Source organism: Lucilia cuprina, chromosome 4 (genome assembly GCF_022045245.1).
Source record: "Lucilia cuprina isolate Lc7/37 chromosome 4, ASM2204524v1, whole genome shotgun sequence".
Classification (NCBI taxonomy): Eukaryota; Metazoa; Arthropoda; class Insecta; order Diptera; family Calliphoridae; genus Lucilia; species Lucilia cuprina.
Genome location: NC_060952.1, coordinates 21,992,411 through 22,004,835, shown reverse-complemented (window position 1 = coordinate 22,004,835; position 12,425 = coordinate 21,992,411). Strand labels below are relative to the sequence as shown.

General features: G+C 26.9%; 1 protein-coding gene across 1 annotated transcript in view; it reads left to right on the top strand.

Moving 5' to 3' along the window:
- LOC111675800 overlaps positions 1 to 12,425 on the top strand; it is a 50,713-nt gene that overhangs the window by 21,361 nt on the left and 16,927 nt on the right. The gene's annotated exons all lie outside the window — the stretch shown is intronic.

Below are 12,425 nucleotides of genomic sequence, written 5' to 3'. Positions count from 1 at the left end.
TAATATTCGTAAATAAATCTTATTTGTAAATTTTGTTTAATCATATGTTATTTTACTAAATTGTTATACTATTATACCTATAAGTTTCCTAAACAAAACATCATCCTAATTCAATTCAACAAATAATTTTTCACTTTTTTATTTTATCTGGTCTTGGAAAAATACACAAAATTAATCATACGGTATTTTTTTGTCTCCATTCAGTTGGTGTCCTTTTATTAATGTTATTAACTAAAGTAGATGACAAATTTAACAAATGTTGTAATAAATTTAACCATGCTATTATTTCATTTTTTTCTTCACTGTTCTCATCAAATAATATAAACTCAGTCGCATTTATGAAATTGTACACGTTTGAAACGTACTTAACCACACACTTGGTATATTTATGAGTACTAAAACGAAGATAAACATGTAGTCGAAAGTATATCGACACCTAAAAACTAAAATATTCTAAGTCAATAAAGTAAGTTTTGAGTTTTAAGCTTTCAAAATTTAAAAAGTTTTATATCTCTATATATAACGATTCGAAAGATCTGAAACATATTTTTACATTGTATAAACATAAAAACATGTTCTCAGAAATCAGTCAAAGTTTTGAACGAATTGTTGGATATGAATCAAATTGAAATAGAAATTAAAAAATGTAATTACTTTGAAAACGTTCTTATTACACTTTGAACATATTATTTTGGAAGTATGGATATGTTGTGGTGGTACCAGTATGAAATTAATGTACACAACTTTTCTTTATTCTTATGATCCTTACTTGTAGCGAAATGAACTTACTGGTTGCGAAATGAATGAAGTATGAATGAGAGTGTATGTACATTGTACATATATTTTGAGTTCTGTTTGTGCGTGCGTAACTGGGTTAGAAAATGGTTTTTAAAAAATACATGCTATTGTTGCAATTACAGCAAGAGTGTCACAACTTATATTAGGGGTTTTATAAGTTTGCACTACAAAACATCGGCTGTTAAATATTAAAAATAGTTAAATTACTTAAAGCAATTAAAGTAGTTTTTATGAAAACTATGTTTTTAAGTTACGACAGTCATTAAGTAAATAAGCATTATAGAAATACATACATATGTATGTGTGAGTGCAATTGTTGTAGTGAATGCATTCTATATGAGTATGTTTTCCAAGTACTGAATGCAAGATTTGGAACGAAGTAATAGATAAACTCGAAACTTTAAGTTTTTCTCTTTCCCATTATGTGTGCTTTTGTTATTTTTCGTTAAACATACAAATATATATAGATGAGAGAGTATGTGTATTATTTTTCTCGATTCGATGCAGTTCAGTAAACTTGTTATCTGCTGCAGTTGTTATAATGAAAATGGTTTCAAATGAAGAGAATAAATGCAGGGCGTTTGAAATATTGAACAAAATTATTTATAAACATTTGTGCACTGCCATGCTCTCAGACACTCGTAATGGGTAAATGTATTGAATAAAATTTACTTGCAGTATTTAAAGTAATTAATTGTTTGATTACTATAGAATTTTATATTGAGATATTTAGGAGATTATTGAATCTTAAGTAAAGAATTAGAATAAGTTTTTGTCTGCCGGTCGTTATGAAGTTTATTTATATCGAATTTCAATACTTTTTCCCACTGATATGAAATTTATGAGCATAAGAGTGGGGAGCTTGAATCGAGTTTTTACCGAATGATGATCCAAGCTGAGTTGATTAAGCCACAATTACATGTTAATATATTGTAAATAATTCCATGATATCTGCAAACGGGTGTGTGTACTAATTTTTGTATAACTCTTTTTTAATGTTCGGACCTGTACATTAACTATAGCCTTTGCCTAATAGACAAAGTTCAACTAAGATTTCTGTAATGTTACAATTTATATCTCATCAACTCTGTACGGGGCATATACACATGCTTCCATTTTTTTCTAAACCACTACTGATGTTTCCCCCAGTCGTTATCATTTTTTTCTTTCTTTTATTCATTCATACTTTCATTTTTGCTAAAATGCAGTTGAACCATTATTAAAAGTCCACAGTATGTGCTCAGCATGGAATATGAATTGCAATTCTATTTCTGTAATGTCATATTTGTTCATAAAAAATGGCAAATAAAAAAACTGTAAAATAAAACTAGAATGAATTGAGAAAAACCCGCAGCAACAACAAAATTATATATTGCAGAGTATAGAAAATAAACTAAAGCCCGTTAATACTACTGATGTGTATTCATCTATATCTGAGTATTGTACGTGTTTTGTAGGTGTTCGTAATACTGCAGTATTTATTTAGATACATGCAACCACTTGATCAAAAAAAGAAAAATATGTGCTACAAATGTATGTGTATTTATCTATAAAGAAAAATTGTTTTGTAGTCATATTGTTTGAACTCTACACGAATACAGTTATATACTTCGCACTTTTAAGTTGACGCTTGTAATACATATCTAAAAATGTTTATCTTACACATTCACCAAGGGCTTGCCAATCCATTTCTATTTAACAGTGTCTTCGAGTGTCACCGTGTAACCTTTTAGTCAATATATACATTTGTATATATGTAATTTTATGACAGCTTTAGAACAGCCACAAAATATTTTTCACATAACCCCTATATAAGCGGATTTTCATAACAGAAATTTTTACTCCAGTATATTCTGGAAAGATACCTAACTACAGAACCTAGTCTTCGTACTTAACTTCCGGCAAATCATTATTATAGGGTATCACAAGTTTTATTTTATGTTTTTCTCGTTTTATATTGCAGTTGACATAAATGCTATTTCATTTGACAAATTTTAAATTGTTCCTAAATTGTACACGAAAAGCATTATCTCATAAATATACAAAAAGGAATAAGATGATCTGTAATGCTCTGATATGGTAGCCAATTTTAATTGAATAGAAATACAACTATATTTTTAAAACATTGCAAATTTTTCAGAGCAATTTCAAATAATCACCTGCTTTTAATTTTATATTCAATTTATTTTCTACAAATTTCCTTTATGTTATATGTATATCTGTATATTTTAACTATAACTGTCAACGTCTATTCCTATAATGTAATGTGCTTAAAATGTTGAAAATATCCTTCACATTTTTTAATTCATTTATTATGCTGACAAATACTAAAACTGAATTATGCATTTAAGTTCATTTATCTACTCTAAGCTAGCTATAAAAATCATTCACTCAACTTTACCATTATACTAAATGTCCTTTAGAAAACTGCAACTGGTTTATGTAATACAGCAATTTTGTCTTTTTAATTTCTATTGTTGACATTTCAATAAATGCTTACTTAAACTGGCTGCAAAACTTCTTTAAGCTTTAACTTTATTTTCATCTACTTTATGGAGAATAATTTTTTATGTAAGCACGTACGATTTGTAATGGAAAATATGTATACAATACATGCATATAAGTAAAGCTTTTGTAAATCGAACAAATTTGCAGTAAAATTTAAAAAAGTACTTATGTTTTAGTGTTAAAAGTTAAATAGAAAATTTTATATTTATTTGTTATTAATAGAACATTTTTTTAATTAAACAAAATTGCTCAAGCGAACTATTGTGTATCTTATGTCAAATTACCACATCTAACTACTTAAATAAACTTAAATTAATTTTACTGATGAAAACTTTACTATTTTAAAATGAAACTAGCTTTACTATTATATTCCATGAAATTAATGAATGTATTTTTTGGACAAAGTCCATTCTCCGTTTTAGAAGGTAAAACTAAATTGTCTCAGAAATTCTATAGCTTGTTTTAAACTAAAGCTTAATTTTCTGAAAAGTTGACTTAGTGATATGTAAAACGTCTACTTTGACCTTAGGAATATTTAACATATTATGGTAATATTGTGAATACGTAATACGTATCGTATTAAATAATAAATAATACTTATACGCCACGTGTTTAATACAATAGTAAACAAGTTAGAGTGCTACATTCGGCTGTGCCGAATCTTAATTACCCTCCACCAGCTACTTCTATGTTATTACTTTTCTACTTGATCAAATATTTGTAGAAATAAGTTTTCTAATGTCTTAAATAGAAAAATTCCCAAAAGTTAAATTTATTATAATTCCAAGTTTTTTTAACATTATAAACGAAATTTTTCCTTATATTTTTATTTAGTAATTTGCATGTATGCATGTGTGTGAAAGATTTAAGTATTTTTAAAATACAAAAACATATATAATTTTGTTCTACACAAAATTTTGTTCAACACAAATTGATAATGCTCTTTAAATTGATAATGCTCTTTAAATACGGCTTTTAGGGGCTGGACCTAGTATGGGAGATATGGACCGATCGTTTAAAATTATTTAAGCTAAATTTCTGTACATAAAAGCTATATTTCAGTAAAATTTTGTATTTATGTCGTAATTTAGTAATAAGTAATGTGTTTTAAATGATTTTCTAAAGGAAACATGTATGGGATCGACCAAACCCGTGTTATGAACCGATCGTGAAAAAATCTTGAAATTGATTTTTTGTATACTAAACAAAAATTTGTGCCAAATTTTGTATCAATAGCTTTATTTGGTAATGAGTAATGTGGGTTTAAGAGATTTTCGTAAAAGGACTTTGTATAGGAGCTATGTCCAATTATGTAAATAAAGACAAAATTCAAAATTCTGTATCTATATCATTATTTGGTAATTAATATTGTGAATGTAAGTGATTTTCTGGACCTAGTATGAGAGCTATGACCAAATATGGACCGATCGTAAAACAATTTTATAGTGAATTTATGTATATACTGTTATATACATAAATTCACTATATGTTTGCTAAATGTGTGGATATCAATATTTGGTTATGAGTTATGTGCGTTTTTTCTGATTTTCGGAAGGAAACCTTATATGGGTGCTATGACCAAGGATGGACCGATCGAGAAAAAAATTTTGAAATGTGTACAAAAATAGTATTTATGCCAAATATTTTATGGGTATCACTATTTGGTAATGAATTATATGCCTTTTAGTATTTTTATAAAAGGGACCTTGTATGGGAGCTATGATCAATTATGAACCGATCGGAAAAAATCACAATATTATTTCTCTGTATATGAGAAACACTTGTGCCAAACTTTATATGGATATTTAATTTAGTAATGAGTTGTTTTCGGGAGGGGACCTTGTATGGGTGCTATGACCAGTTATGGACAGATCGAAAAAAATTATCAGTAACATTTTGTACAAAATTTTATATCGATATTCTAATTTAGTAACGACTTATGCGATATAAAATTTTATATCGATATTCTAATTTAGTAACGACTTATGCGCGTTTAAGTGATTTCCCGGAGGGGACGTTGTATGGGAGCTATGACCAATTATGGACCGATCAGAAAACCTTTCACAGTAATATTTGTATGCATATGAGCAACACGTATACTAAATTTTATAGTTATGCGCGTTTAAGTGATCCTCGGAAAGGGACCTTGTATGGGAGCTATGACCAATTATGGACCGATCGGAAAAAAATTTCATAGTAATATTTCTTTATTTGAGAGCAATACTTGTACCAAATTTTATATGGATATCTTAATTTAATAATGAATTATGCGCGTTTAGATTATTTTCTGAAGGGGACCTTGTATGGGAGCTATGTCCAATTTTGGATCAACCAGAAAGTTTTTGCTCTGAATGAATTTCGCTGACATAAGATTTTAATCCGTGAAATTTTGTATAGATATCGACATTGTGACGGAAGTTATTAACAAAAAATCAATTTTCCGAGAATATGTACTTTAGTATGGGAGGTATATGAAATTGTGGACCGATCTTAGCGATTTTCCGCAGAGATGAAGCCATTGTATAGAAACGAATGTATGGTGATTTTTATGGGTTTATCTTGCATAGTTTTCGAGAAAATTACATCAGAATGTGTAAAAAATGCTTATTTTTTCGATGTTGTTTCAAATTTTGATTCATAACTTTTCCCGATGTGAACCGATTTTGCTCTTTTTTAATACCAAAGAAAGTAATTGGACAAGCTGTTATCAATAAACTAGAGTAGGGTCGATAAAAATGCTTAAAATGCTAAGATCTCCTATAAGAGATAATTTTTAAATGATTTTTTGTGATTAAAACACGAACGAAAAAAAATGATTGTTCAATTTTACACATCTAAGGTGTCCTACTTTTCGGAACTCAGAGTACCCAGAAATAAAAAATATGAATTTCACATAAGTATATTAGAAGCAATGCGAATAGAAAAATGTTAATGTACTTTTCAATATGATTTCCATTAATTAATGCTAAATGTATTTTCAGAATTGATATAACAAAAACACATTCATTAATAAACTATGGATAAATTCAAACTACAAATATCGGCTGACGAATTTTTAACCGAAATCAAAATATGTAAAAATCGAAAACCTCTATAAATGTCTTCGAATGGTTACAAAAAAATACATAAATAATTTTCTGGGTCTTAGACCATGTCATTTCGATGTGTTACAAACAGAATGACATGAAAAATATTTTTTTTTCCAAAATTCAAAGAACAATTTTCCTACACCAAAAAAACTAAAATATTACCATTAAAGTTCTGCATATGAAGTCATATTAAGTGTCTCTTGTATAAATTAGTAGAAAATCATGCTAAAAGAAAATCTAAACAAAATTTCTATTTAAACAACAAAAGTAAATAAATGAAAATAAAAGAAAACCCATCGAAAGATAAACATTGCAGAAATAAAATAAAAAAAATTTAAATCTAGAAAATATTAAAAAAATAGCAATTGTAAGTAAGAAAAAATATTCCAGCTGTGTAAGTGCCCAGCAGATCACGTGTCCTTACCACACAGTAATGTTTGTGACTATCATATACTTGTTTAAAACAAATGAATCAATTATTTGTAATGCGAAAGCAAATCAATTAATACTTAAGTGTTTTTAAGAAATCTACAAAAATATTGCCATATTGTAGCCGAAATCAAGTACATTAACTTATTTTTTGCCAATAAAAAAAAAACAACAGTCATGCCGACCTGCATGGTATAACTGCTGTTGTAAATATATGTAGTTGCTAGCATATTAGCTACCCATTCGTCCATTCATTTATGCATTCAGTCAGTCATCCAGTGAGTAAAGCAACCAACCATCCGGCTACTTGCGACTAAAAACTTATTAAATATTTATGAAAAATATTGAAAGACAAACCATGTGTAAAATATGATGAAATAGATGAAAAAATGTTTAAATAATTGTTGCTGTATGTTTAGGGGAATAAATTTTTTTGTTTGTTTGTTTTTTGTTAAATACATTATATATAAAAAATCAAAGAAATTTAAGACCATAATGAAATATAAAATGAAAATATTAACTTAAAAACATTACATAAAATTGATATTATGGTGCCGATTTAAATTTGACGTATCACATTTTTGCCAATATTTTTTGAATATAAAAAAAGTCATAGAATAAAACAAGTAGGAAAGTATAGTCGAGCATATACCCTACACCATGAGTATATTTTTAAAATTTTTATATTTCATTAAGAATCTTTTATATTGAATTTCATCTTAATTCCGAATGAGGCTTTATATAGAATATAGGTCGACCATGGGCCGAATCTCCGACATAAAAAACCCAAATCGGGAGGTACGGTTGTATGGGGGCTGGGTGAAATAATGAACCAATTACAACCATTTTCAATAGGCTTCGTCCCTGTGCCAAAAACATGCTTGGTTCAAATTTCATCAAATTATCTTGAAAGTTGCGACCTATAACTTGCGCACAAGGTTTACATGGACAGCCAGCCAGACGGATATGTCTTAATTGACCAAAAAAAAATGATTTTGAATCGATACTTTAAGGTAGGTATTGGACCAATATTTTTGTGTATTGCAACATCAGCACAAACGTATAATACCCTCCCCACTATAGTGGTGTAGGGTCTAAACAGTAAAATTTAATATTATAATTGAAACTTAAAAGTCTTCTTATATTATCTATTATATGCTTATATGTGTTTCAAATCTATAAGAAAATTTTAGTTTGTTATATTTAATACTATAGTCAAGTCTCCAAACCACTTTTCTTATCGAAGAAAAACATATAATTAACAAATTTATTGCAATTATAAAAACATCAATTAGAATTGAAATGTTTCGTTTTATAAATGAAGGTCCTACTATAGGCGTTACAAGCATTTTTTTCTAATAATATACTCTCTCATCATTATTTAAACATTTACATTTTTTGATAAAAAAAAACTTTATGTCATTAATTATTTTTCTTTTCCCTTCAAGAATTTTTAAAAGTTCAACAAACATTGTTTTCTTTTCCTTAGTAACAAAAAGATAAAGCAATGGGAAACAAGAAATAGCGCAAAATTCATCGATCGTTACGAATCTTATAGCTCTTAAATAAAAGAAGTTATATAGAGCTTATGTGGAAATTTGACTAATTATTAACATTAAAAATTATTGTTAACCAGAAATATTAAAAATTTCATCATTAAATTTTCTTAATTCTATCATGGATTTACATATGTATACATTCTGATGTGGATTGATATATTTTGTTGTAGTGTTTACAGAAATTTTGCAACTGTTTATTATGACATTAAACAGAAATCGATATGTTACACACGCAATAACAAAATCAAAATACTGTCCCATCTTAGCTAATGAAAGTGATGCTTTTTATCGTTATTTCAGTATTATAAGCTTCTTAGCGGCAATTATCACTAAAGTCATTAGGGCATTTTATAAAACAAAGAATTGAGGTGGCTTAGGAGGAGAAATCAAATTAGTGATGTAGAAATAAAAAAGAATGATAGCAAAAAATAATTTTGTTTTTTTCAACATTCTTTTCGAATGTCAAAACTTAAGGCTTAAAGATTTTTGTTTGAAATTTGTTTAAGGTTATTTCTGGTTTTATTGTTCTCAAAGTGTAATAAGTGGTTGTGAGAATATTAAATAACGAAGTATAAAGTTAATTAAAGAAAAAGGTATTTGCTAAAATTATATCAATACATTTTTTTGTAATTTAAGAGAATAAAAATTGCACGGTGGTGCTAGGCAACAACGATTCAATGATTATGACTTAGACAGCAATTATTCCTTGTTTAAACAATACAGCAATATCTTTAATATTGGAGCTAAGTGTAAGTACTGACTTTTAGGTGAATAACCACTTATTTCTGTTCTACGAAGGCAAAAAAAAGAAAGTAGTTATAAATGTGCTTTATTGCTCTATTCTCATACTCAATGCTTTATTAACCCTTTTTAATCACAAAACTAAACCGCTGGACTTTTAATGGATATAACTGCCAAACTCTTTATTTTGACGTATAATGATAATTATTGATGAAAATTGAAAAAGAGTTTAAGAACGATATCGCATAATATTATCCCTTTTATCATGTAGTGACATCAAATTTTAAATAGTAACGTAATTTCCTTTAGAAATAGCCATTTACTGTAGCTGTGAACTAAAACTAATGCACTTAATTGAGAAAAATTAAAAAATCTTGGGACATCGGTGCTCCGTATACGTTAAAAATTTATTTTATAATTCTATCAGGAATGGTTTTAAACAAATGTTAAAATTAATATTTCTTTAAAAAACATATAATATCGAGTTAGAACTACTAATTCCTTATTAGATATACACTATATAAAATATAGACATTAATATATATTTAAAAATCTTTAAATATCGAGTTAAAACTACATTCTAGTTCTTTACTATGCATGTACGTTATAGAAAATTGGCTACAAATCCTATTTAAAAATTAATAATTTTTTTTTATACCGACCATACCACTAACGTATGAAATAACTACGTTACCTAAAGTACTCATTACCGAAATTTTAAAATATTTTACTGTGAAGTCAAAAAATTAAAAACAAACACACTTTGAACTTCACCCATAATTTAGGGAATTTGATTATGATTTTAATATCCAGAAAAAATTATAATTTTGTATTCCTGGTGGGCAAACCGACTTTTAATGTATTTATAAATGGCATATAGACACAAAAATAATTTAAAAAATTCTGCAATGGCCAAACCTAATGACAAAAAATTTTTTAAATATTTTTCTGTGTAAGCTAAAGTTACGACAATTTTAATACCTATTTCTTCAATCCACTTAAAATCATTTTGTGAACCATAAATTCTATACAAAAATTTTAAAATTATTTTTCTTGTAATCATCTCAAAATTGTAGAATTTTTAAGACCAATCTTGAATAAATTGGCGAAATTTTATTTTTCACAATTTATACTGAGATCAGGATTTTTAATTGCTGGTAGAGAACTGAGGACTATTAAAAAAAGGTTTAATTTTCTCATTTTAAGTACAATAATACGCATCGATTAAAAGGGTACTTATACATTAAATTATTTAAAATGCCGTTCCTCGGTACACAATGTATTTAGTATGTATGTAATTTCTAAAAAGTATTTTCATAACGATAGTTCATAGCTTATTTGTTGTAGATTATACAAAAAATTATTTACTTCTTTAAAATCTTATACCCCATTCACACGATGCAATCATTCTTCATTTACTTTCTGATTCTTCATTAAAATCCAAATTTAAATTATTATCGAGCATTTGTCATAAACAGCGGATTATTTAAACACATATGTTAGAGACAAATTAAAATAAAATTATAAAAAAATATAAAAAATTTAACTGTCAAAAAATTACATGTAAACGGGTTAATTTACTACAGTAATTCAGAGGCCGAATTAAGTAATTGAACTGTTCGTGTAAACTTGGTATTACAAATAAAAGCTTAAAAAGAAAACTACTTAATCCTTTTTCAGCAAAACAATCTGCATCCGCCTTTATTTTTTAGATGGCTGCGCAAAAGAAAAATTGTTTGGATTGAATATTTCCATAAACTAATAGACTTACAAACCAACAATTGGTCGTTCAAAATTTCTAGAGTCATTTTAGCATTATTTCATAAAAGTCTAAAAAACGAAGATAAAAAGTTGAAAACACCAAAGATTGAAAAGCGACAAAGATGGCTGGAAAAAAGTATATTTCTCCGAAAGAAATTGAAAAGTTTTTTTCTCAGTTTGTTGTTGCTACCATAAAAGAAATTGTCCAACAGGAGCAACAAAACAGAATAATTTCACAATGGCGTAAGTGTTGGTTTAAACCTGAATGGTGTTATTGTGTATGTATTGGAATTGCTTTTTGAAGAATTTTTTTCTTTTTTATGTTGGTGTACGTGATTCTATAGGGACCAACATACATACTTACATTTACAATTTTTTGTTGTTGTCGTTTTACTTATATATTGTTTTTGTAAAATATTCCTACGCGACTTTATTAAATTTACGTGTTTTTGTGTATTGTGTGGTTGTATATTTTTTATTTTGTTACGTTCTCTTGTTTGTTGCCTTAATGTCGTTTTGTTTTTAAGGCCGGAAGTGAGGTTTTCCTACTGCCCTTTTTTGCTTTATTCCTTTTTTAGCGACAACCACAGCTTTTTTAAATATTATGTTGATGTTGTTTTTACATTTAATTTTACGCTGTTTTTTCTCTCTCTTCTACATGTTTTTTTTTAGTTCCGTTCGTTTTTGGTCTCTATATGTATTTGTTGAATGCTAATTAAATTTTTATAGCAATTTAGACCAAACTAATTATGAGTTTATTAAATAACATTTGTTTTTTCTTTCGATGGTGTGTTAATTGAAAATTATTAAGTTCTTTTTCTTTTGTTTCTTTTTTAACAAACCCTTAAAAAATATTAAAAAAACTTGTTTTGTTAATAATTTAACAATTTACTTTAGTTTAATTTCATTCAAAATTTTGACTTATTATATCTTATCAAAGGTTTATAAAACATAATCATTAAAGTTCATCATTTGAAAGTAATTGTACTCAAATAAAAGTTCAATTTTCGATATTATTTAATAAATTTAAATAAAAAAGTTGATCAATAAAAGCTCAAATAAAAACATTAGGAACTATTTATAAAATAGTTTTTGAACAATATTTTTTTCATCTAATAAATTGTTATACAAAATTTTTGCTCCTATAAAAATTTTTATACTTAGTAATAATTTTTATATATAAATTTAAATCTGTTGTACGCAATTAGCTCTGTTGAACAAACTACAAAAACCAATATGATATATAAAGTATCATATTTGCTAAAATTTTGAAAATTTGAATTTTCCTCTTGTTAAATGTTTTTTTCTTTTTAAAGGAAGTATTAAAAATTTTTTACCTTTGTATAATGATTTCTTCTAAATACACATCAGTTTATTTTAAATTCATCATTTTATTTCTAAATCCCTTAAGCGTAGTTAGTTTTATTTGTCGCTAATTAAAAAATCAAATATTTATTAAATAATATAAAATTTTACGTCATAATAAAGAAATAAAAGAAAATCGCAAAAAACTTCGGTCATGCAAAATAATAAAAACAAA